At 43.0% G+C, this 27,331-nt stretch overlaps 1 protein-coding gene across 4 annotated transcripts in view; it reads left to right on the top strand.

Annotated features, from left to right (window-relative positions):
• Window positions 1–593: 593 nt before the first annotated feature.
• ptpn4a (protein tyrosine phosphatase non-receptor type 4a) overlaps window positions 594–27,331 on the top strand; it is a 114,825-nt gene continuing 88,087 nt past the window's right edge. For all 4 annotated transcript variants that reach the window (XM_083777524.1, XM_083777522.1, XM_083777523.1 and 1 more), the window contains exon 1: window positions 594–1,119. The gene's annotated coding sequence lies outside the window, so the exon portion shown is untranslated. The remainder of the gene's footprint in view (window positions 1,120–27,331) is intronic.

The following is a 27,331-nucleotide window of genomic DNA, read 5'->3' as shown; positions in this document are numbered from 1 at the left end:
GTGTTTGTGGGCTTTCCTTACTGAGAGGCTGTATATCACCAGACCTGTTGTCTCAAACTCATTCATGAGCAGATTTGACCTGAATAAAAATGTTTTGGCAGCTGTATATCTCTCTCCTTTGCATGAGGACTTTTAAAATAGGTTTAATTGGGCTCTTAACTACGCCTGCCTCCCTTGATGTCAGCAATGGTGGAAATTGCACGCTTAGATTTATTTATTTTACTTAAGTAAAAGTAGCAATACCAAATATGTACTGTAGTAGCTGCCTACGCATCTAAATCTATCCCTACTACTAAATAGCGGCTCTACACGCTTGTAATGTGGCAGGAGCTTGTAGATATAAAGTCACGTTCCACCTCTGGTTGCAACTTGTCACCTTGCAGATCAGTTCTTCTTGTGGTTGTGGGTAAGCTACACCGTCGTACTACGGAGTTTACAGCTTTAAAAACAAACGCCCTCCCTCCCGCGCCGTGGTCCCGCCCCTGTGCGCTGGTGGCGCTAGCTGTGAGCTTTGCGCCATTACGTTGCTATGCTGATGATCAGCCCCTCTGTGCTGCAAGACAGGCAGGCAAGCAGCTGCAGAGACACACACACACGCGCGCAACTGACAACGGACGGGATCTGCTGCTGGCCTGGGAGAGAAAGTCAGAGACGCAATATCAGTCTATCATGTTGTCCGATCGTCATCTGTCCTGACATTTCATGCCGGCCACATCGTCCTTTCGCGTTTGCCTTTCGTACGAGCGCGTGGAATTACGGGATATATCATTTTCTCCAGCCCGAAATCCCCCCACTGGTTGTTGTTGTATCTAGCCAATGGTTACTGTGGGGGCTTCTTCTGGCGTGTGGATTATTCGTGTGAGGATCGAGCCAGGAGGAGGAAGAAGAGGAGGAGGAGGCCCCGGCGGTCTGTTGGATGTGTTCGGAGAGGAGGAGGAGAAGTAGTGATGAAGATGATGATGATGCTGCTCCGGTTCGGTGGTCGGCAGCAGAGTTCGCGCAGCGGGTGAACTGAACTTGGATGTTCAGGTTCCGTGCCACCCCGACACGAACCATTTCCTTCTACAGCAAATCATATTCCTTCAAAAAAACTGGACGCCCCTGGAACAGTTGATGACGGTAAGGACTGGAGGTCCCGAGACCGTGGTGGAGCTTCGGGCAAGGCAGAGAGAGAGAGAGAAAGAAAAAAAGACGTATTTTCTGTTGAGAAAGTGTCTACACGGGTCGCGACGTCATTTTCCCTGTTTAAAATTATACGTCATTTTTGTATGGCTTATGAAAGGATCTTCTTTAGAAGACAGTCAACTAAACTAGCTAGCTAGGCTAGCTTAGCACTGTCACTTTTCCCCCAACTTGCTGTTTTGCACGACCGAAGCTAGATAATGAAGCCCAACAAGGCTGTGGTCACGTGAAATCAAATGCTGTTGTTTGCAATATACGTGTGAGCTTTAATTTGTTCATTTGTTCAAAACATTGGAAGTCTATTCATAAAATGACCAGCGTTGTGTGCCGCTGGCTGCTGGTGTTAGCTAACTGTTACTTTAGCCCATTCAATGTCTCCCAGCTTACTTTCTGTGGTGGCTGCAGAACAGGCATGCATTACATATTTGCAGATGTCATACATTTTTCAACCGTATTCTACGGACACCTGGCGTGTATGTACGTTCCTATTTCGCAGTAAACTACCCGATATAGAGCTCTTATTTATTCGTGTGTTAAAGTCCTGCAGGAATGTTGCAAGCTGGTGGGCGTCCGATTTGGCTGCAATGTTGCTATCTCTAGTTGAGCTCGTTTTGAACAGCCTTATTGTGTTAATGGTTATTATTTTTGGACAGTCAGCAGGGGGTTGGCAAGTTCCAGAGGTATTGTTCGGCGTTGCGTTACCCACTGTCTCATTCGATCCAGTGGCACATATATTGCCAACACGCATTCACGTCTACAGGCTCAGCTATCATGTTCTTCGGCAAGAGCAAGAATATGACGTAATTTCAGTTCATATTATTCACCCTTTATTACAAGAGTAGAAACAGCACTCACTAGAATAAGGCCTATTGTTAAATATTTTATTGCAATTATTGCGAGTCCCCTTTTACTCAGCATGCATCATTAGACTGAATGATTCGATGTTTACTCAGGTAGGTATGGCAGACCTGACCACCACCACCACCACAGCCCATCAATGATGTGCTTTGGAATGGATGTGAGGACAGCTCTAACGAAACGTCCTCTTGTTTTTTATCGATGACGTAATCCTCCACCATCCGTGCCACATCTTTTGGGTCGCAGTCAGTCAGATCCTTGCTAAATGCCTGTCATTGCTGAGACAACATACATATGGATTATGGTGCATGTTCTCTTTCCTGTCGTAATGATATTTTCAAATTTCAATGGCGCTTTTATGCAGTCAGTGGTTGTCAAACTTTTTCATGCCAGGGACCCCACATTACTGCCTTTTTTTCCAGGCCAGGCACCCCCTGGATATTTGTGTGACCCCCCCCCCCCCACACACACAAATTATTCAAACATTTCCAAACATTTTGTGATTTTCTCCCCCCCCCCCCAAAAAAAAAAAAGTTCAAAAATAGCAGATGTACAACAAGCTCGCAGCTGCTATCTTGTAGATCTGGCATTGTGGAATAGCCAACATATAAATGGGTAAAGTGGTACTTACAATGATTGTGGTGCTACATTAACTTCTTTTGCTGGTGACCCCATGGAACCCCAGACTGGCCCCATACTAACCATGCTCCTAACCCTAACCGCACTGGAAGCCACAGGTTGAGTATTTTATAACCGGCCATGTAGTCAGACTAACGGGATGTCAGAATTATGGGTAGTCCCCAGTCCCCACGACCCCTGGGGGTCCCCAGAGAGTAGAACTGATGCTTTAATGGCCACAGCATAGTGACTAATTCAGATACAGATTCAAATTACAGTAACCACACGTGGCAACATCAGTAATATTATACACTTAGAGAGGTAAGGTATAAGCCCTCAAATGAGTCTGTGTCTGAGAGTACGACCAAACTGATAGCAGTCTATAATTAGAATTACAACCTGTTCTAATTCTGGGTGATCACTGTAAACCAAAATGTAAGACTCATATCAGTCAAATTCATTGAATTCCAGTTGCAAGGTTTCTAAATTCTAATTGATTGCAGGGCATCAAATAACTACCTGTATTTGGAATGAATGTTGTCACATTACATATTTTGAAAGTTGATCTTGCCCAAACCTTTTCCATTAGGTGCTATTCTAAATCCAGGCTAGCAAGGATTATTGTGGTCTGGAAATTACTGGCCTCAGGCTAGTAGCTTGTAACATTCCCAAACCTGTAATGGCTTAAACATTTTCTGCTCATTGTTGACATAGGATTCTCTCTCTGTTCTAGATATACAGTAGCAGGTTGTAAAAGGTAGAATATCATGATGCAGTAATTTACAGTGGTCAAATTGAGGTGTGAAGGTGGTGAATATAGCTATTGATTCCCCTGCCATTATTTAATCTTAAACAAAACAAACATAAGGGGATTATCTACAATTTAAAGACAAAACAATGGAGAGTTGGACCTTCTACATATAATGATCAATAATCAAAGATACCAAATTTACTGATGGTAAAACACGAGTTAATGACGTATTAATACAAATCTGAAATAGGTTTTAGTTATGAGGTAGTATTGTTTTAGTGTATTGTACCCAGATTTATTTATTTATTTTTACACCTTGAATTTATAGTTTCACACTGCCTGGTTGCTTTAAATTATTCTAATTGTATAGCTGAAAATAATCTCATCTTGTCAGTGGCTTACAGTTTTCATGCTCTGCTCAAATTTCCTGAAGTCATGACCTGCCTTTACTGACACTTACTTTACTAGGTCACACACATGAACCAGTCCTCAGTGTTATGATGTGAGTGTATAGCTTAATTTGGGGATAAATTGCACCTGCAAATTTAAGGGGATCCCTTGGGGAGCAGAATGGAAGTTGGAGGCAGGAGCTATAGGCTTAATTGCATTTATTATATAAATTGGATGTGATTGGATCCTGAAAAAGCAATATGTTGTTATTACAGTTTTCATAAATTATTTGGTCAATTGTGTAATTTGACCCTGAGTTGGGTGCATAATACTGCATATATCTTGTACATTTACTGTTGGTCCACAATTAATCTCTACAGAGTACAGTCACATTCTGTAGACAACAATGAAAGTGATTTTCTTTAGATTGTTAGCGCTAATTGAACTCATTCACCTTTAATTTGCATTGTTATATGAATATTCGAAAAGTGCCTACATCCTGGCTCCAATTAAAACTCAATACATTAAATAGGCTAATGAGGTTCCAAGATCTCACATTTGAGCCTATAGTGTTTTCTGACAGGGTTTCTTCCAATAGCCTTGAATTGAGCTAGGATGGTAATTTTAAGCCCACTTATTTCGAAGTCTGTAGTGTTTATCCCCTTAAGATAATGGGCTGTTGCTGCCATAAGGGCAGGCACTGCTATTTAGAGAGGAATACTACTAATTTATTTAAAATGCCTTGCAATATTTCTATTCCACAGCTTCCGCTGCCGACACAATTCTTTCTTGCTTTCTTTCCTGCTTCTTCTTTCACGATGTCCCCCTTCTTCTGACTGTCCACCTATCCAACCTCAGTCCTCTCGGCCTCCACTGTGACTGCTCCTCTTTGGTTAGTCTTGAGGTTGAAAGGCACACCCCCAGTACTCAGCATGGTGCTCTGTAGTGTTGACAGCTCTTAGTAGTGGTGTCAACTGACAAGTCTTGGTAAGAAGACTACAGCGTGGGCTATGCAGGGCAGTGGTGTTGGGCTTCAAAGAAGCCAAAATTTCTGTAGCTTGCATGTATAGGATCAATTTCATTGCCGGAAGCTCCGGTTGGCTGGTCAACAATGAAGATTTACTACCGTCATCTTAGTGTAAATCAGTCGTTTTGACTAACATGACATAATTCCCTTAAACACATGAAACCTAGTGTCCTATTCTGTGCAAGACATACCGGTAATAAGAAAACACTCTGTGAAAATACACGATTCATACATGCTCACGACACATCACACCTTATGAGATTGTAGATTGGCTATTTTCAACAAAGAGATTTGATCTGGAGAGAAAAGGAGGGGAACAAGTACAGCCCACTGTGGGACCCCAAGGCTAGATGACTCACCCGTGCTGCTGGCCAATGGACAGTAAAGTTGCCACATAGCGGCCATCTTGCTACAGTCCGCTCATAACATTGTGTCTATGGTGCATGTACTTTTAAGTAACCATAACTTGCTAAACATGTGAATTGTAAATCTGATGGGTATTTTCCTGTCAAGGATCATCCATTTTATTTAACTGAGGCCAGCCAGGCTCCCCAATGCCATTCACGACTTCTCAGTGACAGCCCTGTCAAAGGGCAGCCTGTTCATGTTTAACCAAGAGGACCAGCTGCCTGCCCATTCCATTATGACCCATTGGAATGCTCACAGTCCTAGTTTTCAGTTGGGTAGTGCTGCAGGCAGAGCCATATATATACAGAGTTTGGCCAAATGTTGATGTTTACAGTTGCTAAACTTTGAATGCATGGGCATAACAACATAACTTGCTTCGATGCCAGTTGATTCTTAAGGCCAGTTCAGAATCAGATCAAAGATTGTCAACGAAATGGCACGGAACTGGTGACTCCTTGCAAAATAATTAAGACGCATGATTATTCGTAAAGATTCTTCTAAAACTGCTTTGTTTACAGATCTGCGACAAGACGCTAATCACGCTACACACGAAGCAACACGCACAAATGCACTTAACTGATTCCGTAACGACATTTTCCACGACTTGATTGGTTAACAGCACTGCAATGCCTATGCTCCCGGATCTTGATGTAGTTCATGTTCTCAATGAGAACAACGCAATGTCTGCGATTCAGCGTGGTTGTGTATTTCATTTTTGACGGTGGAGGACAGTCTTTCATATATTGTAAAAATGCCTCAGGTTGGAAGCGCGATCGGATGATTATCTTAATTTGCAACATTTCTACCGCTCTGTCTGTCTGCATTTCGCCATCAAACAGCCATGCATTCAGTCAGCCATGCAGCAAGCGCTCTCTAAAAGTCAGCCATCTAGTTAGTGGTCTTGCCGGGCGGATATGGCACAACTTTTCAGCGAAAATCTCCCCCAGAGCCCTAAACACAGCTGTGTTTACTCTCTGTGCTTGCTATCACGCCCACACAATGCCAAACCAAAGATTCTTTGGCTAATCTGTATATGAAAAAAAAAATATATATACCATGAATTAAGCATTTATTAATTTTGAAAGGAAAATTAAGTGTCCTGCTTTGAGGCACATGAAGTCCATTTATCAGTTAAGAGGAGAGGAAGAAGACACAAGGTTGTTGTTTTTGTTTTTAAAAAGGCAAGATCGAAACCTGACAATGTACTTTTCAGTCTGACATCAGTCTTGAAAGATCAGACCAAATATTCTCATTAACTGAGCAGCATAAATCTAGAGTAGCCAGTTTAAAATGGGAGGAGATGAACTTTGTGCTCGCTGGTATTGAAGAAAAGGACTAATCCTTCGCCTACTAGAATAGACAGCAACCGGTTGTACATTTTGTGTTAAGTCTGACCATTTATAATGAGACATTCAGAAGTGCAGCAGTTTATGTTGGTGTGTTCTGTGTCATGTGATCTCATGTAGTTATGTTATGGGCCATCTATGTACCGGTAATGTAGCTTTAAGCAAATGTATTTTGGGGAAATGGGGGGATCGCTGCCTCAGTGGTAGTAGTTCCTCTCAAACTCCCAAAATGCTCTCATATTTGTTACTGAATGTCAGTGTAATATTGTCAGATTGGGGTCACCCTCCCCACCCCCCTTCACACAGACGGTCTGTCTCTGCCTCTGTCTAATGTCGCTGGAAGTGTGGATCATGCATAACTAATCAGATGAAATTGCATATTATGGTAATGTTGTTCTCGGTTAGTGGCCAGTTGTAATGGTTTGATTAGCTGAAACAGCGTGTTGGGCAAAGAGGGGACGGGAGAGAGTCGGGGCTATGGTCTCAACCCCCCCCCCCCCCCCCCCTCCCCTGCTGCTCTAGGAAATGAACCTGCGGCTGATAAAACTACGATTAGGCCTAAACAGCTGGACACAGATAAAAAGGATTCAAGCATAGAGGCAAGTACGGAAGGATTTAAAAAAAAAGAAATATACCCATGCTAATGCTTACGTAGTAGTTATGCAGACAAACGGACACACACACACACCATATCCTGATCATGATTCATAATGGGATTTGTTGGGTGAAGACGGGACTGGCCTATGACTAACTGCCTGGCTAATACATAGTTCCACATGGGGAATTGAAAGAATTGAGATGAAATGGTTTATGTTTATGCAATGATCTGTGAAAGAGGTGTATGTGTGTGTGTGCATGCACATGGGAGAGAGACTGTGCTAGTCTTGGATCCTCTTCTCTTTACCACAGAATAGTGGGGAAAATGCAACCATTCGGACTCCTGTTCATTGTTTATTTTGTGGGGATTATCCATCTAATCCACTCTGTATGATGAGAATAAATGTTGCTTCTAAGTTTGTCTTCACTCATACATAAAGCCAAGTAGAGGCAAAGTCAATTAAATGTCCTTAGCTCTCAATTATAGCTATAATTTAATGCTTTTTTTAATAAATAATGTTTGTCAAAATTGACTGTTTACTTGACGCCTGACAAAAACACATCCAGGGGAAAAATTACAACAAACAAAATGGAGATTCAAATTCAAAGTGATAAAACCAAACGAAATAACACTGAATTTGTTGAGTTCTCCTCTTCAGCTGTGAAGGCTTGAGTTTAGGATACGGTCGCTATCAAAACCTCACATCAGGCCAACCCCAGATTATAATCTGAGATTAGAATTTCCGGTGTCTTCACAGTGGGGGCGGTGAGATAGTGTCAACTAGATACAGCTCACTTGACTGGGGCGGAAAGCAGGGGGCAATTTGAAGGGAGAGATGAATGGGCTTAGTTATGATGTTTACTAGTAGCCCCCCCCTTTTTTTTTTAAAGGAAATTATGAGAGAAACAAATGCTTTACTCTTTTCAGCATTGGTATTTAGACCATATATAGCTTGACCTACGTTTCGCACAATTTTTCCAAAATTCACACAGTGCAGAGCTTAGTAAATGCTTTCTTTGATGTTGTAGAGAGTAAGTTACTTGGTATAGTGAAATGGTAAGAGTAGTCAGCCACTTTGCACAGAATTACTCGACCAACACGCCGTCCTCACTGCCGGTGATGCGAGCAAGCGATTCAAGGAAACGTTTCAAGCAGACATGTCCCGATGACAGCGCGTTGTGCTGATTGTTGATGTCCGTCCGACTAGGAAATATTTGCTCACTGTATCTAATGAGGTTCCCAAACTATTGTCATTGGTCGAGATCTGCACGTTGCTTTGTTCCCGTTCCTGGAATACAGCAATTTTGATAGAAGTTGTATTAGGAGTGATGGAAATTGGATGTTCAAATGGCATAGTGTACGGACAACACAGTAGCTGCGCTGCACCCTCGCGTACGTTGTTCCTCATGTGTTTCATATTCATATTGCTATTATTTGAGCAGTGAGGATTGTCATGGTATAGTGAGACCTTCGTGAGATAGCCATCAAGTCAAAGCCGGGGAGACACGGCAGAGTGCATGATCGTGCTCCCATAACCACTATTCTGTGCAGTCGTGTGGACAAGCCAGGCTCACAAAAGAACTGTGGTGATAAATAATAGCCCATTAAAGCTTGACAACACATCCTCACAACTGCAGGGCTTACAACCGTTAATACAGTTTTCTCACACAATTTCAAACCATTTCAGTGTTCCAAGTTCAGCACCAACATGGGCCCTCCTCTTCAACCAATACTAATTCAGTAGCAGTAGTACTGATCATTGTCAATAGCTAGACTCTGTTTAGAAATATTGGCATGGTTGCCCAGTTTGTGTCTGTAGGCTAATTTGTGAGGAGCTTAATCTGTGGTTTTATGGTTTTGGGGGAGTGGGCCGGAGGACACACGTAAAACAAGACAATGTGTTTTTGTTTTTGCACATCCTCACATATTGGTAGTAGATTATGTTATCAAATGAAGTGTGTGAAAAATGCCAGCATTGCCAAACTGAATGAACTGTGTAGCTTACTTGCAAATGGACCCTTGGGATAAAAAAATATTCCTGGTGTTTCAGTTCAGTTTAGTCATTGTTGCGTCACTGCTCCTTTTATAGCTGTAGTGCATAATGCATGTGCGATTCTAAACCTAAAACATACTATGAGGGATGGGTCTCGACATGTCTCAACATGTAGCAATTCACTTGCTGAACTCTTGGAAATCCTTGGTCGCGTGTAAGGCATCTGCCCATCCAGTTATGACACTGGTTTTCTGCGGTCTGACTGATTATTTAGACAAATTGAGTCATGTCTCTGATCAGGACTGATTCCGTCCTGAACGTCTGCCTTGTTGCGTTATCAATCCATCCCTCTGTGGCGTTTTAATGGCCAACCCATGACAGGAGTGATATGATTATGTTTGACTGTTGCATGGGCATTTGAGATTCCATCAGCCACATCAGTGAGTTCTAAGCTGTCTTTCTTCTCCCATCCATCCACATTGAACAAGCGAAGGAAGTTTCTCAGAAGAGGGAAATGGTACAGTACATTTACTCAAATACTGTACATAAATTCAATTTTGAGGTATTTGTACTTGAGTATGTCCAGTTTCCAATACTTTTTATTCTACTCCACTACATTTCGGATCCAAATATTGTAATTTGACTCCACTACGTGTACGTATTTGAAAACTTTATTTACTAATTACTTTGTAGATCTTGATTATTAGGCCTATTACAAAATGTACAGTACAGTCCACTTCAGCCCTATATATATACATTTCCTCCAGCTCACAATGGGCCGTGTCTTTTACTTGTAACAGAGGTACATCTACATTGCATAATTGATACTTTCAAAATGTGAGTACTTTTTCCACCACTGGCTGGTTTGGAGGAAATGGGGAAAATGAAATAACGTTAGCAGAAAAATAATCGTCTGTCACTCTGACTCTGAGTGCACTGCAACTAAAGCTGGGATCAAAACATGGTGAGATGGTGTTACTGTTCCAAGAAACTATAGTGGGCACCAGATTGATCATAGAATTACATTTGGACATTTTCCGTCCACAAGAGACAAACCTACTATATCTCCCATGTTTATCTTGCAGCCCAGCCCTTTTCTCGACACGTCTCAGGTATGCGGGTTGAGCTCACTCTTGTGCTAAATCCTGAGTTGGTGTTTTTCTTTTTGTGCATGTTTTGGCTTGTCCTTCCCCCCACCAACAGCCCCCCAACACCTCCACTATCATCAATTCCAAATACACGTACATGCATATTTACGTAGCAGGTTGTGTACCTGTATAAAGGCACAGGCACACACAACCTTGTAGAGGTGTGTGTGTGTGTGTGTGTGTGTGTGTGTGTGTGTGTTAAAGAGCAACATTTTTGCAAGTTTCTGGCAGTGTGCGGGACCCTTCTTTGACTTTCAAAGATAACCTTTTTAAGTATGCTTTATTGCCCAGTGACAGGTGCGTAACCTGTCACTAGACTTCTGAGGTGTGCATAGGCCTTTTGCTAAAAAAGATAATCTTGAAATCAATTAAAAAAAACTTTTTTCTTAAAGTTTCTATGTGTGTTCCGGTAGCCTCAGGTCCTATAGACCTGCCTTGTTCCAGGAGCCGTATTTCAACTAGAGCCAGACCAATATGGGCGATATATCAGCCAGACTAACATTTTAGTTGGCTGTGTGCTTATTGCTTAACCTTTTCATATAGGTGCACTAGCACAGTGGTTCCCAAACCTTTTAGCCTGTGACCTAAAAGAGAAATTAGATGTTTGCCCAGGACCCAAACTAATGAAAATAGCACATCACTCATTCTTGAGATGAGGGACAAAAGTGGAAAAAACATGTCCCACACATAAGAGCCTTATTATTGTTAAAAATAAATTAATTTAATAAAAATAAAAGCACTTGCAAAGTTAAATGTAATACAGTTGTGTATTATTATGCCATTAATTTCATTATAATTGTTTTCATATGCCATCTGAATTAGTTAAAAGCAGGCACTGTACCCAAAAACGCCTGTATTTAGCCTGTCCCCAGCAAGTGGTCATAATTTCAAACTGCTAAAAAAGTGTCTAATACTGTCACAATCACATAAATATACATACTAAATTAAAGTAGATTGTCAACAACATAGCAAACAATATACACAATAATTTTAATTTATATTTTCCATTAGATATCTCATATCAAATGTGTGTCCCACGTCTCCCGTCAACTCCGTCAGGTTTTTTAAAAGTCTTAAATTAATCAGAAAATATTGTCGACAGATTTAGCCTGAAGACTCCTTTTCCAAGTCCCGTTTGTATTTGTTGCAACTGTGGAGCACCTGGTCTGAAAAGCATTCAATTGTTTGATATTTTAAACAAACAATGTTGATATCAGGGTGGTCACAGCTTTTACATGTCAACTCCGTCAGGACATTATTATGATCTTTGTTAAGAATTCCAAAAATAATGTTTATTATAAAAGTTTAGGGTTAGGTTTAGCTAACAAATGAAGCAAAAACAAAATGGCTACATTGTACTACAGAGGGTTAAGATGAAAACAAATGACATTTTGTCAACTCCGTCAGACGTCAACTCCGTCAGGTTTTGTGTCTGACGGAGTTGACATGTATCTGACGGAGTTGACAAAAGTGTTCCTAAAACAATAAAATTATAGTTTTTGAATAATGGGACGTATTCTAATTTGGCACACAGTTAGAGCATGCCTTAAGGAACATTTTTGGCTATAGGGCCATCACAGATTTGTCTCGTGGTGACCATGGCAGCCATTTTCCAAAATTGCCGCCACCTGATGTTATTTTACAATAACTCAAGTTCTACACCACCTAGGATCTTGATTCTGGTGACTAAGACTACATTTTCAAGGATGAGGGATACATTGGTACTATTTAGATTTGTCCTGTGACCATGGCAGCCATTGTTTTTCAAAATGGCCGCCACCTGCTGTTATTTTACAATAACCCAAGTTTTAGACCACATAGGATCTTGATTCTGCCGACTAATAATACATTTTAAAAGATGAGGAATACAGTGGTACTATTTAGATTTGTCCTGTGACCATGGCAGCCATTGTTTTTCAAAGTGACCACCAACCTGCTGTTATTTTACCAATAACTCAAGTTTTAGACCACCAAGGATCTTGATTCTGGCGACTAATCATTACATTTTCAAGGATGAACTTTCTCTGGGAGGGGTCAGGGCTTATTTCAGGTGCAGGTTGAGTTGCTACTGACAGGACATTAAAAGGAGGTGGGCTTTCTGGCCTTTGACTTGTCTCTTTCAGGTACAGACGCACAGTTTGACTTCACTGGCCACTGCAGTGTGGCGTTGTATCTTGGTGGCCTCCTGCCAGTGTTTCTCCATCCTTCTCATGAGCTCTGTGTTCTGGGGCTCTGTTATAGTCAACTTACATTGTCTTGGCTGGAGATTGCTTTCCTGCAGGGTCCAGCCCAGTCTTGTGCAGATGGCTACTGGCCCACCTGGAGGCCCCAACCTCACTTGTTTGGTTGGTGTGATTAGGTGGGGTGGTCTTCCCCAATCAGGATGAAGGGTTTGACCCTTTCAAACGGCAGTCTGGCCAAGTGTCTGTATTTAGTTGTGAGGCTAGATACAGGATACGATTGCTCACCCAGCCCCAGGTGACTTGAGGTGAAGGCTCCTTTGATTTGGTAACATTGCTTTGGTTGACATGCTGGGGACACAGAACGACACTGATGCCTTCAGTGTCTGCACATCCTGCCTGATAGTCCTGAAGGCAGATCTTCTGTCTTCAGTCTTTCGCTCACTGTTCACTGCTCACTGTTCACCTCAAGCAGGTCTTCAAGGTGTTTGCCTTTGCACAGGCTATATGGCTAGGACTCATGCTTCAACCACTCAGAGAACTCCAACAGGGTGTTGGTTGCTCCTGGGCCGCAGAGCATTGTGCGGCAGAATTCAGCTCTCATCCCTGGTGGCAGCTTGTTGAGGAGTCGTGCAACATGTGAGCCGCATCTAAGTTCTGTGTCTCCCTCTGGGCCTAGGGTAGACACTTGCTATTTTCCGTAACACTAATTGGTGGGGCTGTCCAAACTTGTTGTTTAGGTGTCAATCGGGTCTCTGTTTGTGAAGTCGGGTCTAGGTGGTCTAGAAGATGAGTTATTTAGTCAGGGGATATTAATACAATCTGGTAATAAATTCCTTATCAAGAATTTTCTTCACCAATGTGTTTGGAAGGGTGTCTACTAACATATCCCACATTGCTTTATATTCAACCACCCTAGGGGACCTTTTGACAGCTGCTGAAAGTTGGGGTACCATCAACAACCTATATAAGGCAAAATGTTCATTATGCTTTAAGTAGCATGTGACATGTCAAACTAGGGAGTTTTCATGATTCTGAATGCATTCCAAGCATTAGCTATGCACGAAGAACACTCCTTGGGCTGAAAACGGCCATAGCCATCATCACAAAATGAGGTCAGCACATTTGGGCAAGTGGATATATGGCCGAATTTAGCCCAAGGGGTTTGACCCCTAGTTTGGCCATAAACTCCCTAGTTTTGCCATAGCCACTTGGTATGGTACCCAACTTTCAGCAGCTGTCAAAAATGCCTCTAGGGTGGTTCAATAGAAACCAATGTGGGATATGTTAGTAGACACCTTTACAAACACATTGGTGAAAAAATTCTTGGTAAGAAATGTATTCACAGATTTGACATTATTCTGATAATAGGCCTATTCCCTGACTAAATTGGTAAAATAATAGCAGGTCCACCATTTTTTTAAATGGCTGCCATTGTCACGGGATAAATCTAAATAGATAAAACTGTATTCCTCCTCATTGAAAATGTAGGATTAGTCATCAGAATCAAGATCCTAGGTGGTGTAGAACTTGAGTTATTGTAAGATAACAGCAGGTGGCTGCCATTTTGAAAATGGCTGCCATGGTCACAGGGCCAATATAAATAGTACCACTGTATTCCTCATCCTTGAAAATGTGGGATTAGTCACCAGAATCAAGATCCTAGGTGATCTAGAACCTAAATCAGTTAAACTTGTCAACTCCGTCAGATGTTCGTCAACTCCGTCAGATGTTCGTCCCGTGATGTTTTTGTTAATTTCCAAAGAAATAGAAAATGTGATGTTAAATATTTTGTGCATATGTATTGAAACACCAACTGAAATGATACGTAATGATGATTTTTTTTTTTTTTTTACATGGTTTTCATGTTATAATATTGAAAATAGAGGTTGAAATGACGGATTTGAGAAATTGGATATTTCATAATAGTGTGATATTGGAAAAAAACAATATTAAAATAATTGTATTACTTAACTTGATTACTGAAAGCCATTATAAGAGAACTGAGGACTTTATATTATTGTTGAAATTATCAAATTCAATTAAAAGGTATTTTAGTGTGTCTGACGGAGTTGACATGAATCGGGTATTAAGTGCATAAATGTCCCATTTTAGAAAGAAATGTTATGCGAAAAACCTGTTCCTTCTCAATATTGGTAGTTGAGACCTGTGTCTACAAATACATCCATTTGATTTGAATGTATCTTAAAAAAAAAAGAAATCCAGTTTGAAAAAAGTTTTGTCCCTTATCTCAAGAATGGGTGACATATAGAAGTAGTGAAAATAGCCGATCTACAGCTTGTATTACAAGCTGTAGATCGGCTATTTTCACTAATTCTTAAACATCTGTTTTCTAATTCTAATATATGTAATTTCTTAGATGTTTTCGTTTATTTCTTCATGAAATTACTGAAAACACTGAATTTTGTCTTTAATTCATGAAAATATTAGCTATTTCGGGAATGTTTTTTGAAAATGTTTTGAAATAATGATTAAAAACTAATTGTAGGAAACCAAATATAAAGGGACCCATAAAAATGTGTCCACAACCCACAAATGGGTCCCGACCCAGTGCTTGAGAACCAGTACACTAGCATATAATTTAAGTGCCCCCACACACACATACAGTACACACTCAGAGAGAGACCTGCTAAATGTAAGGTGCAATCGTGTGACCATTACCAATGAAAATGTCTATTTGCACTCTGGAGATGTCTGGGTGCATGTGCTACCAAAAGGAGTGCACCCTGGAGCCCTGCATTTTTTCACCCTTTTTTTGGTCTCTGCAATCATGCAGCCGGTGTGTCTTACAGCCAAAGTGTCTACTACATGTTGCCAATTGCCATGTTATTGACCCTCCCAGTTTTTATTTTATTTTAGCATTTTTATATTTCGATTCGGGCTGTCACGGTTATGACATCTTACATTGAAATTTACGATTTAATTGGGTTTTTGTTGTTGAATGTATGTAATACAAATTACAGATTTGTGTTTGACCATTAGACTTTGAAGTAGCACAGGGCAGTTATGACAAATAACCTAAATATACAAAAATCACTGACATATTTAACAACTTTAGGCTGGATTTTCAAGAATAGTGGAAATGGCAGATCTACAAGCTCACAATGCGTTGTGATTTTCGTTTTTTACCTAAAATGATAAATAGAGATTGATTATGAATTGATTGCTTTAATGAATTAGCAATATTAGTAGTTTTATAATTTATTTAATACAAGTTTTGAACATTATGACTGTTGGAGCAGAGGTGGAACTTTGTATTTTCTTGCAGAGATTGGCGTCCATGTCTCCAACTGTTGGTATTCTAATCTAAAGGGTACATGTTGTGGATTATTTAGAATGGAGACTGTTCACTGTTGCTGGTCAAAAGTAATGGCTCCATAGATGTTACTTAGAACATAAGTAAACTGCATTCATCCATCATTTGGGCAACCCTGCAGTACTAAGCCCGCGTAGACAAAGAGTAGGGTGTGTAGCAACTCATAATGTAATAACTGCTCATGATGTAATAAGGTCTCAAAAAGGCTCATAATGTAATAAGTTAAATGTAATAAAAACTCATAATGTAACAATCAGCTCATAATGTAATAAAATCATGAGCGCATAACGTAATAACAGATTTTTCTATAAAAGACGTGTTACGTTATGAGTTGCTATATAAGGCAGCTCATAATGTAATAAAAGTTCATAATGTAATAATGGCCCATATTGGTGAGAAAAGTATTACTGTCATTGTTATTACCTCTGTTGACAAATGTAGACTTTCATATGGCCCATATAGTCTTACACTGTCATTGTTATTACCTCTGTTGACAAATGTAGACTTTCATATGGCCCATATAGTCTTACACTGTCATTGGTATTACCTCTGTTGACAAATGTAGACTTCCATATGGCCCATATAGACTTACACTGTCATTGTTATTACCTCTGTTGACAAATGTAGACTTCCATATGGCCCATATAGTCTTACACTGTCATTGTTATTACCTTTGTTGACAAATGTAGACTTCCATATGGCCCATATAGTCTTACACTGTCATTATTACCTCTGTTGACAAATGTAGACTTCCATATGGCCCATATAGTCTTACACTGTCATTGTTATTACCTCTGTAGACAAATGTAGACTTTCATATGGCCCATATAGTCTTACACTGTCATTGTTATTACCTCTGTTGACAAATGTAGACTTTCATATCGTCACCTTATTAATCTAATTGCCTAAGTCATTTTCTTTGGCCTAAATCACCACCTGGTGATGCTGGCCACCTCTGGTAAAATCGCCCGAGCCCTAATGTAAAAGGCCTTCCTGTTACACCCTATTAAAACAATGGCCTATGTCAAGAGGGAGACTTAGGCCATATTATTTTGCCTAAGTCATAATAAAATGTGACTTAGGCCATTTTAACACACCTTTCAAAATGGGAGTGAATGGGACTGAATGAGGTACTGTTACTATGGGACTGATACTATGGGAGTGAATGGGACTGAATGGGAGGGAATGTGACTGAATGGGAGGTACTGTTACTATGGGACTGACACGATAGGAGTGAATGGGACTGAATGGGAGTGAATGGGGTGTACTGTTACTATGTGACTTAATGGGAGTGAATAAAAGTGAATGGGAGTGAATGGGGGAGTGAATGGGACTGAATCGGAGTGAATGGGAGGTACTGTTACTATGGGACTGTCACTCCCATTCAGAGTGAAAGGGAGTGAATGGGAGTGAATGGTAGGTACTGTTACTATGGGACTGTCACTCCCATTCACTCCCATTCAGAGTGAATGGGAGTGAATGGGACTGAATGGGAGTGAATGGGAGGTACTGTCACTCCCATTCAGTCCCATTCACTCCCATAGTATCAGTCCCATAGTAACAGTACCTCCCATTCAGTCCCATTCACTCCCATTCAGTCCCAATCACTCCCATTCAGTCCCATTCAGTCCCATAGTATCAGTCCCATAGTAACAGTACCTCCCATTCAGTCCCATTCAGTACCATTCACTCCCATTCAGTCCCATAGTAACAGTACCTCTCATTCAGTCCCATTCACTCCAAATTCACTCCCATTCACTCCCATTCACTCCCATTCACTCCAAATTCACTCCCATTCACTCCCCTTCAGTGTCAAATGTCTTTGTTCTCTGATATTATTTTAAACACTCTGTGGCTGAGTAATTTGGCCTAAATAAGTAATTTGGCCTAAATAACGTTCATAATTGCCTAAGTTAAATTGGCATGTTCAGATATTGGCCCAAGTCATTTTATCCATACATGTTACATGATTGACATACACCTTTATTTGTATGTCAATAGTCATATTTTTCATATTTTTAGTTTAATTAGTTTAATAAGGTGACGATACGAAAGTCTACATTTGTCAACAGAGGTAATAACAATGACAGTGTAAGACTATATGGGCCATATGGAAGTCTACATTTGTCAACAGAGGTAATAACAATGACAGTGTAAGACTATATGGGCCATATGAAAGTCTACATTTGTCAACAGAGGTAATAACAATGACAGTGTAAGACTATATGGGCCATATGAAAGTCTACATTTGTCAACAGAGGTAATAACAATGACAGTGTAAGACTTTTCTCACCAATATGGGCCATTATTACATTATGAACTTTTATTACATTATGAGCTGCCTTATATAGCAACTCATAACGTAACACGTCTTTTATAGAAAAATCTGTTATTACGTTATGCGCTCATGATTTTATTACATTATGAGCTGATTATTACATTATGAGTTTTTATTACATTTAACTTATTACATTATGAGCCTTTTTGAGCCCTTATTACATCATGAGCAGTTATTACATTATGAGTTGCTACAGGGTGACTTTGACAACGGCTCACTGTAATCGACACATTCATCAATGTGTTTTTCTCCCTTTCACGCACTCTCTTTGTGTGTGACAGCTGACGAACGGAACACATTTTGGAGCGCTAACATTTTACACTGCAGATTCAGAACCCAGGGTTTTTCACCCATGGCTTGTTTTATTTGGAGTTGGGCGGAGGAAGGAGGAAAGTGGAAACACAACGTGAATCCGTGTCCAACTTAAATAGGGATAAAAGCGGCGGCCTAAAGAGCAAAGGGCTGATGTTTTTAAGTGAGCCCCTTCTCCAAATTCCCCACTGTCAGATTTGTTTTCTATTTTTCCTTCCTTCCCTCTCTCTCTCCCCCTCTCCCCCTCTCTCCCTCTCTCCCTCTCTCTCTCCCTCTCTCTCTCCCTCTCCTTCCTTCCTTCCCTCTATCCATCAACTCATCGATCCAGACAGTGAATTCCAGTCTGCCACGACCAACATGTTCCCAAGGCAAAAGTTGTTTTAAGCTGCCCTCCTCTCTCTCCTCACTGTCGCTCTGCCTCTCTCTCTCGGCCTCTCCATAATTTCCCCTTAGTCAACAGGCGGGTGCCAAATGTAGCCGGGGTCGAGAAAATGTGTGTGTGTGTGTGAGTGTGTGTGTGTGTGTGTGTGTGTGTGTGTGTGTGTGTGTGTGTGTGATGGGCACTGGCAGAGGTTATACAGCATAGTGATATATCTAGTTACAAAGGCTCACGAGCATCCTCTTGGGTGTGTGTGAGCTCATTTTGATCATCCTGCCCACACACGCACGCAAGCACATACACGCACACATCTCCCTCTGCCTGTGCTGACATCCAGGCGTGTCTTCACATAATCTCACCTTTAACTCAGCCTAGGGATAGGAGTGAATTATCCCCCCCCCCCCCCCCCCCCCCCCCCCACCCCTACCCTCCAGCTAGCCTTGTGCCAATAAACACATCCTCGTACTAGTAGCAAGGACAGTTGCACGTTTCCACACACAGTGGCTCTCTTAGTATCCATCTGTCAATCTATCATGTGTCCATGTGTCTCACACCGTTGATCTCACTGCTGTGTTCGGCTGGCGGGAAGGGAACGGATGTGAGAGAGAGGGAGAGAGAGAGAGAATTTTCTGGGGCAGGCTGCTGCGAGGAGGAGGGATAATAACGGAACAGAAGCTGTTACATTCTTGCGGTTTCTCTGATTTCAGTGTGAGGCAGCGGGCTGACTGGCTGACTCACTGGTTATGTTGCTCTCTCAACAGATGGAAGCTGCCCACTATATATCTTGAACACCTTTTATTCAAAGCATGTAACAGACGATTAGCCTATGCATTGTGTGTACCGTGGGTACAGTACAGGGCTCCAGAGTCCACAGGTAGCACTGGTGCCACCTACCTTTTCAGCGCTACCACAAATTAGGTAGCACCATATTTTTCACACACACACACACCACACACACACACACACACACACTTACTTACTTACTTACTTACTTACATATCTTATGTTATATATAGTATATATCGTTATTATCATCTGGCAATATGAAACAGAAATGAGACACAACCCTTGCCCTTACCTTCTGCATTGGCAAGTTAAACCTCAACATGGCCAATAAGGATATTTAACAGTGAGGTGCCCACAATGTTTACGTGCCCACTCTTCCTGCACCCTTTTGCAATGTGAAATGCAATTTGTGATCCTTGCCCAATTTAATTGCTTCCATCTTTATATGAATGAAAGCCCCAACCTAGCAAGGGCAGAATCCATTTCTTCCGGCCTACTGTGGGTGCGATGGGTCGGCCGGTCCGTGATTAGGTCGGCCGGTCCGTGTTTACGTCGGCCGGAGTCCGTGTTTACGTCGGCCGGTCCGTGTTTACGTCGGCCGGTCCGTGTTTAGGTCGGCCGGTCCGTGATTAGGTCGGCCGGTCCGTGATTACGTGGCCGGTCCGTGTTTACGTCGGCCGGTCCGTGTTTACGTCGGCCGGTCCGTGTTTACGTCGGCCGGTCCGTGTTTTTACAGAGTTACCGGCCGGCCGACGCAGCTACGGATCGGCCGACGTAAATACGGACCGGCCGACGTAAACACGGACCGGCCGGTCCGTGTTTACGTCGGCCGGTCCGTGTTTACGTCGGCCGGACCGTAACAGAGTTACGGTCCGGTCCGTAACTCTGTAATTTCTGTACCGTTTTGAACGTGGGTGGTCTCATTTGAATCGTGTGGGCCCCCCCGGGGACGTCTATGGGGGTCCCCAGGGGTCCCCGAACCTTGAGACCCCCATAGACGCCCCCGGGGGGGGGGCACACGATTCAAATGAGACCACCCACGTATAAAACGGTACAGAAATTACAGAGTTACCATTTGGGGGTCCCAGGGGGGTCCCCGAACCTCGAGACCCCCATAGACGCCCCCGGGGGGGCCACACGATTCAAATGAGACCACCCACGTTCAAAACGGTACAGAAATTACAGAGTTACCGGCCGGCCGACACAGCTACGGACCGGCCGACGTAAATACGGACCGGCCGACGTAAACACGGACCGGCCGACCTAATCACGGACCGGCCGACGTAAACACGGATGGACCGGCCGACGTAAACATGGACCGGCCGACGTAAACACGGACCGGCCGACGTAAACACGGACCGGCCGACGCACCTACGGACCGACCGACGGTGCTTACCGGCCGACGAAGAAATGGATTCTGCCCTCCCTCCCCCAACATGTGAAAGCTGATGTGCTTTTATTGTCAAGGGAAACGTTTCTGAACATCTGCATATTTCCATGTGCTGAAAATAGCTGATCTACAAGCTCACAATGTGTGGTGGAGCGCGGTGTGGTGGTGTGCTATTGGAAGTTATTTTTCGCTGTTGAATCAAACAAAGTTTACCACAGTGTTTGTGGACATGTTGTGCTGTCTCTGTGGATTCAGTGCGAGCAAACCGAGCATCATCATCCAGTAAAATGTCTCCTCTGACGCATTTTTGTCTCCAACAGGCCGAAGGCATGAGGAGAGAGTATGTTTTGCACTCCGTCCGTCCATGTGTGTGTGTGTCCGTCCGTCCGTCCGTCTGTTCTCCAGCACCGTTAACCGGTCGATGCCATCCATTGTCATGCCATCCATTTGTGTTGGCCCATCTTAATGGGCCAACACAAAAAAATCAACTACTGACCGGTTCATGTCTGCATCTTTGTTTAGTTTTTTCTGAGTTGATCAGTGAACTGAAAACACATGCTATAGAGCGCGTGACATCATCATCATACCCGGAAGTTATGCGGGAATAGCTACTGAGTGGCAAAAAATACATCCCAACAGAAACGTCCTATTTGATTGCATTAAATGACTTTAAACAACATTAAACTAGAAAAAGTGCCCTTCTGGGCACAGGTCTCCACCAGGATAGGAATGTAGGACATTGCAGCTTGCCTTCATCTGGTGGTTGGATAAAAGGGCAACAAAAGTAAATCAGGATGGAGTCTGAGAAATCTGAAAGACCGGTTTCGTTGAATGGCTCTAGAGAGACTGTGTACCAATTTGCGTGATGTTTGGACAAAATCTGTAGGTGTACTGTGCAAAAACTTGTTTTGCACAAAGCGGCCTCCTGGTGGCGCTATAACAGGCCGTTCTGGAAAGTTTGGGGCAGAGGTTCATCGTTGGCATCCAGGGAGTGTGTGTGCAAAATTTGGCATCGACCGGGTTAACGGTGGCCGAGATTAGCTGCTCACGGACACACGGACGGACGGACACACGGACGGACGGACACACGGACGGACGGACGGAGTGCAAAACATACTCTCCCCCCATGCCTTTGGCCTGGTGGAGACAATTAACTTTGACACTCAATCTGCCATTCACTTTATGTATGCACATACGGTGACATACCCTCTATTTGTTCCCCGGTCCAAGTCAAATGAAGCACACGGGACATATTACCCCACAATTATGTCTGCCAGACATGGCAGCCCAACCCCTTGCATCCAGCAGTCACCAACCCAGTAGTCACTTTGAGTGCCAGGGGTGCGTATAATCCGAAATTACTAATCCTAACCTAACCCTAACCGCACACGGAAGCCGCAGGTGAGTCTTAACCGCCCACGTATGTCGGACCATGGTGCTGCCCATCCGTCGCGGTCTAGAAGTTTACTTTATCGGCCAGCGGTTGGAAAAATAGTGGCGCAAGCAGGATTCGATACCAGGAGGTGTGGGTTGGGACTGGGAGTCTAATTAGTATCGAGGCAAGCCACTGAGGCTGGTGCTGAGATGGGGAGGTCGAATATGACAACTCCCAACTCCTGTAAAAAGAAAGAAGCCCCGCCCAGTAGGGGAGGGGAAGGCTTGCCTACTGGGCAGCAGCCCATGACGGGTGATTTCTCCATTCTGCTCAAAAGAAGCTATGGGAATCTGACCGGAAACAGGACATGTTTATGCCACCTTCTGGAAAAGGGAACATTTATGCACACTTGCACAGAGCACTAGTGTTGCCATATCTGCATATTACAAGCGTTTTTGGGCTTGTTTATCTGTAAAGCCGCTTGTAAATATTGGTGGTTAGGTGTTCTGGGGTCTTGTTTGTAAGGTGTGGTTGCCCATTTGTTTAAAACAGTGGTCCTCAAACATTTTAATTACAAAAATATATAATGTATTTGTCCGCAGACCCCCATCTGAAAAGATGTGTGTGTGTGTGTGTGTGTGTGTGTGTGTGTGTGTGTGTGTGTGTGTGTGTGTGTGTGTGTGTGTGTGTGTGTGTGTGTGTGTGTGTGTGTGTGTGTGTGTGTGTGTGTGTGTGTGTGTGTGTGTGTGTGTGTGTGTGTGTGTGTGTGTGTGTGTTGGGGGGAGGGGGGTACCTGGAAGGGACATTGCCTCCCCAGCCCCTCCCACCCTTCACTGGTGAAATGTTGGGGAGGAAAAACAGGCAGCAGCAATGGGCAGTGACGTGAGCCAGGCAGGTTGGAGGACTGTAGCTTGGTAAGCTATTCTATTGTCACACAGTCTTCTGCATCATCAAAGCTGTGCCAGCATGCCGGGGGGGGGGGAAAGCAACACACAAGTGCTCTGCTGTGTCAGGGGTTTACCGTTGCACTGGGAGAAAGTGATACTAGCAGAAACTACACACTTGGCTAAAAGATGGAGGATATTTGTGTCTGCTGCTGAGTAAATGAAACAACATGTTGTGATGTTGTCTGTTCAGTTTCATATGTTCCATACGGATTTATGCATGCGAGGAATCGAGTATACAGTGGGTGTACTGTATTGAATGCCATACAGTAACTTAACTTGATCAAATGGTGGCCCAGCGGTTTTAGCACATGCACATTAGGCTACATGTAAAATTTGCAGTGTATTTACTTTTTACATATGCACGCCAGTGGCACCACTCATGCACATGCATGAACGCAGCCAGTGACGTAGAGTCCGTGGGGGCTACGGAGCCTCGGCCCCCATGAGGAATTAGACCTTATGCCTCGGCCCCCAAGAGGAATTAGACCTTTATATTCGCCTCAGTTCGTCCCATTTGTACTGCGCCAGGTCGCACCGGGCCCGTTCGTGCAATTCTTGTCTTTGCATTGACTTTGTATGTAATCACACCGGTCTAACCATCCACGTCTGAACGCACCTTTAACACCTCTTCTGTCCTGGCCCGGTGGTGGGGGGTGTTGCCTGTCCACTTGTACACAATGCAGATCGGGCATTCAAATGCTAATCTGGTGGCTTGTTTTCACCTGCCAGGTAGGGTATTGTACTCTGCTTAGGCACCCTGGCTGGCAACAGCGATGCCAGCCTGCCGTTGAAACCTGCCGCAGGCGCAGTGACAAAACACAGAACCTGCCGAGGCGGACAGAACTAGTGTCTGTCTACATTAACACTGCACCGCACAGCGCACATGTCCTGAATTCAGTTATGAGTGTCAGGATTTCATGGTAGTTGTTTGTGTCATATAATAATACTGATCAGAAATTCACCAAAGCGACTAGCCTGGTTTAAGGAGTACCAGATGACTCTGTGCAATCATGGCATTTAAACATGCTCTTCTGTTTGTAATCTAAACACTGACATGTTTAAAAAGGTGTTACAAATAAGTGTTTAGAACCTAAACGCTTGGGTCTAGAACCCCCCCCCCCCCCCCCCACACACACACACACACACACACACACACACACACACACACACACACACACACACACACACACACACACACACACACACACACAGCCAACAAATCCCTCATAATATGGGGTCACAGTATTAACGGTGAGAACCCCTGGATTATAAGCATATCAATGCAAAGGGATAAAGAAAAGTGATTCTCCCACTTTACAGTAAGGTGTACTATGTAGGCTGATGGTGTTGGCAACTTGGCATGTTAGCACATGCAGTAACTTAATATTCATAGCTACAGTTTGCACAGTAACATTTTTCTTTTCAACCTAATTTCATCCTGCATGTAAACATTGTATAGGTTGAGATCCACCAGTCAGATAGGACAATTGGTTTCCTGTTTTGTCAACCGCTAACTGTTTCACCCATCTTCACCTCTTCCTCTCCATTTACCCCACTTTTTAACACAAATCCTCCCTTCTGGGGGTCCCTGCCACAAACATCTCCAGATAGGGGTCTGTGACAAATTATATAGGTCTTAATGGGTCAGCACGTCTATCTTCCTCCAGTGGTAAAGTGAACGTTTAGTGTTTCCCACGGTGACGGCACCTCTAACTCTGCCATAGTGTTTCATTGTTTCCCCACAACCCAAAGAGTCAGCAGCAGACTTGTTAGTTTCCACTACAGGTGGAAACTATAGGGTTTGCACTGCAGAGCGGCAAGGCAATTTTGTCTCTGTGAAAGACAAAAGAGTGAGGCTATGGGGCCGGGGCAACACCAAACCTAAATCCCGTCGTTCTGTTCTGAGACTGAGGAGGTCGTGAAAATCACACTTAAGACTCCAGTATGTTCTTTGTGCCGAGAGCTTGATCTCCTGCAGCTGCCTGGCTGAGATCTGACAGCTCTTGTCACAGAACACATGCAAGGTTTACCTGCATAGAGGAATTGCTGGTGTAGTAGATTGAAATTTTGTTGATTTATTATAAAACAGATCTCTAAGCTATTTTTGTCAAGTATTTTGAACTAAGCCTTTATTTTGGGTATAAACTATAAAGCAATTTTGGTATTTGGAATATATTCTTTTTTTTTTTTGTCCATTTAAATCAGTTTGACATTATTATACTGCTTACAGCATCACATAGATCGATAGTTCTAGGTTCGCACTACACTGCCACACCACAGGAAAATCACTGGCACCAAAATTATGTATTTGAACGGTGCCCAAGCCATTTGCCCATCAACCAATCAATCAGGATTGTAGCCAAGCAACTTCCCCTTGAATCATGGTTTATCCTTTTGGCCTTCCACTCACTCTCCTTCCCTTCCAATGTTCAATCAATCATATATTAACCATTTAAAAAATGGTGTTTCATTTACTCAAACATTAGACATGTTTAGTGGTCAGACGTAACAGAAACAATTCACACCTGTGTGAAGTGTAGGGCGCTCTTATCATCATACATCTCATTCTGGCCAATCACAGTTTGCGTGCTCACTTTTCCGTCTTTTATGCACTCATTACCAGCTGCTATGCAATAGCAAGCTGAATCTATAATCGATGTGCAAGCTAGTCCAGTAGTCCCATAGAGTATTAAAAGGATAGAGTCTGAACCGGAGCGACGCTATTCATTTCAGTGGAAGTTGCTCAGTGGCGTTTTGAAGCACCCGGAAGAACCGTCTACTTCCGCGTTTTCCCCCCGATTTGGACACCAAATTTGTCCAAAATGCGGAAGTGCAAACAGGCACTCAATCACTCAATGTTAAATGAGTGGACTTTATGAAATAATATAGCGGACGTATTGACCAATTTTATGATTAAAGCGAGAGAGAGAGGTTCTCTGCAGGCTGCAGTGGAGGGTGGGAGGGCTAAGGAGAGACTTGTCTCTTCTCTTCTCCTCAGCGTGTGACCCTGTGCGTGCATTTAAAATTAACCAAACGGATAATTTGTTTTTTACATACAATCATCAGAGTTTTAGCAGGTGCATGTACCGGTCTTGGCTGAATGGAATATTAACAAGGCACGACACTCAATGCATTATAAACTGCTCCTACTTTGCTCTCTTCTTTATCCACGCGTGGGGACACACAGGAGAGTTGTCATGGTTGCTTTAACCTTCTTATATTAATTTGATTTGAGCTTTGCGTTGAGGTCAACACTGTTGTCGGGATCCGTGATCGATATAAAGTATAATTGCACGCTGGTGTTTTCATTCAAATCAGCGCAAGGCAAACCAGGATGGGCTTGCCTTGTGCTGCTGATCCTAAACCAGCATAATCATCACACAAGTAACACAGCCGTTTATGCCGCTGCAACACTAACCTGATCCTAGGTCAGCCCAAACTTTAAACAGAACTTTTTTCCCCCTGTTTTTTTTACTCCAGAGCCCTGCGCAGCATGAGTGCACATGCAGCGGACAGAGAGAAAGAGTCTCTACAGTCAGACTGGCACACAATCACACACTGATTGAATATTTTATTAACATTTGCAACAACAACAAAAAAAGCACAGATCGTACACAACTACACACACGTCACACACACAGTAGTCTCTCAAGACAGACTGTTGAGGAACAACAGGGGAGGCGCTGTTTTCCCGAATATTTGACGATGGGATTCTCAGATTGCACACACAGTAGCCTACGGGTCTTCTCGGATCCACTCGGACATTACACATAATGATTGACAGACCAGAGATCCACGGGGGATACAGCCGATTCCGACCCTGCCCGAGTGATTACGATAAAACTCGGCTCCGCTCGGATCCACTCGGGTATTTTCGGAGTCTGTTGTATCTCTCGAGTATTGCGAAATGTCTGACATCTCTCTACCAGCCATATACAACGGGTGTCCCCCGTGGCACGATCATTAAG

Source organism: Protomyctophum parallelum (assembly GCF_964188405.1).
Source record: "Protomyctophum parallelum genome assembly, chromosome: 11".
Classification (NCBI taxonomy): Eukaryota; Metazoa; Chordata; class Actinopteri; order Myctophiformes; family Myctophidae; genus Protomyctophum; species Protomyctophum parallelum.
The sequence above is the reverse complement of the archived record's forward strand: the minus strand, read 5'-3'. Positions and strand labels throughout refer to the sequence as shown.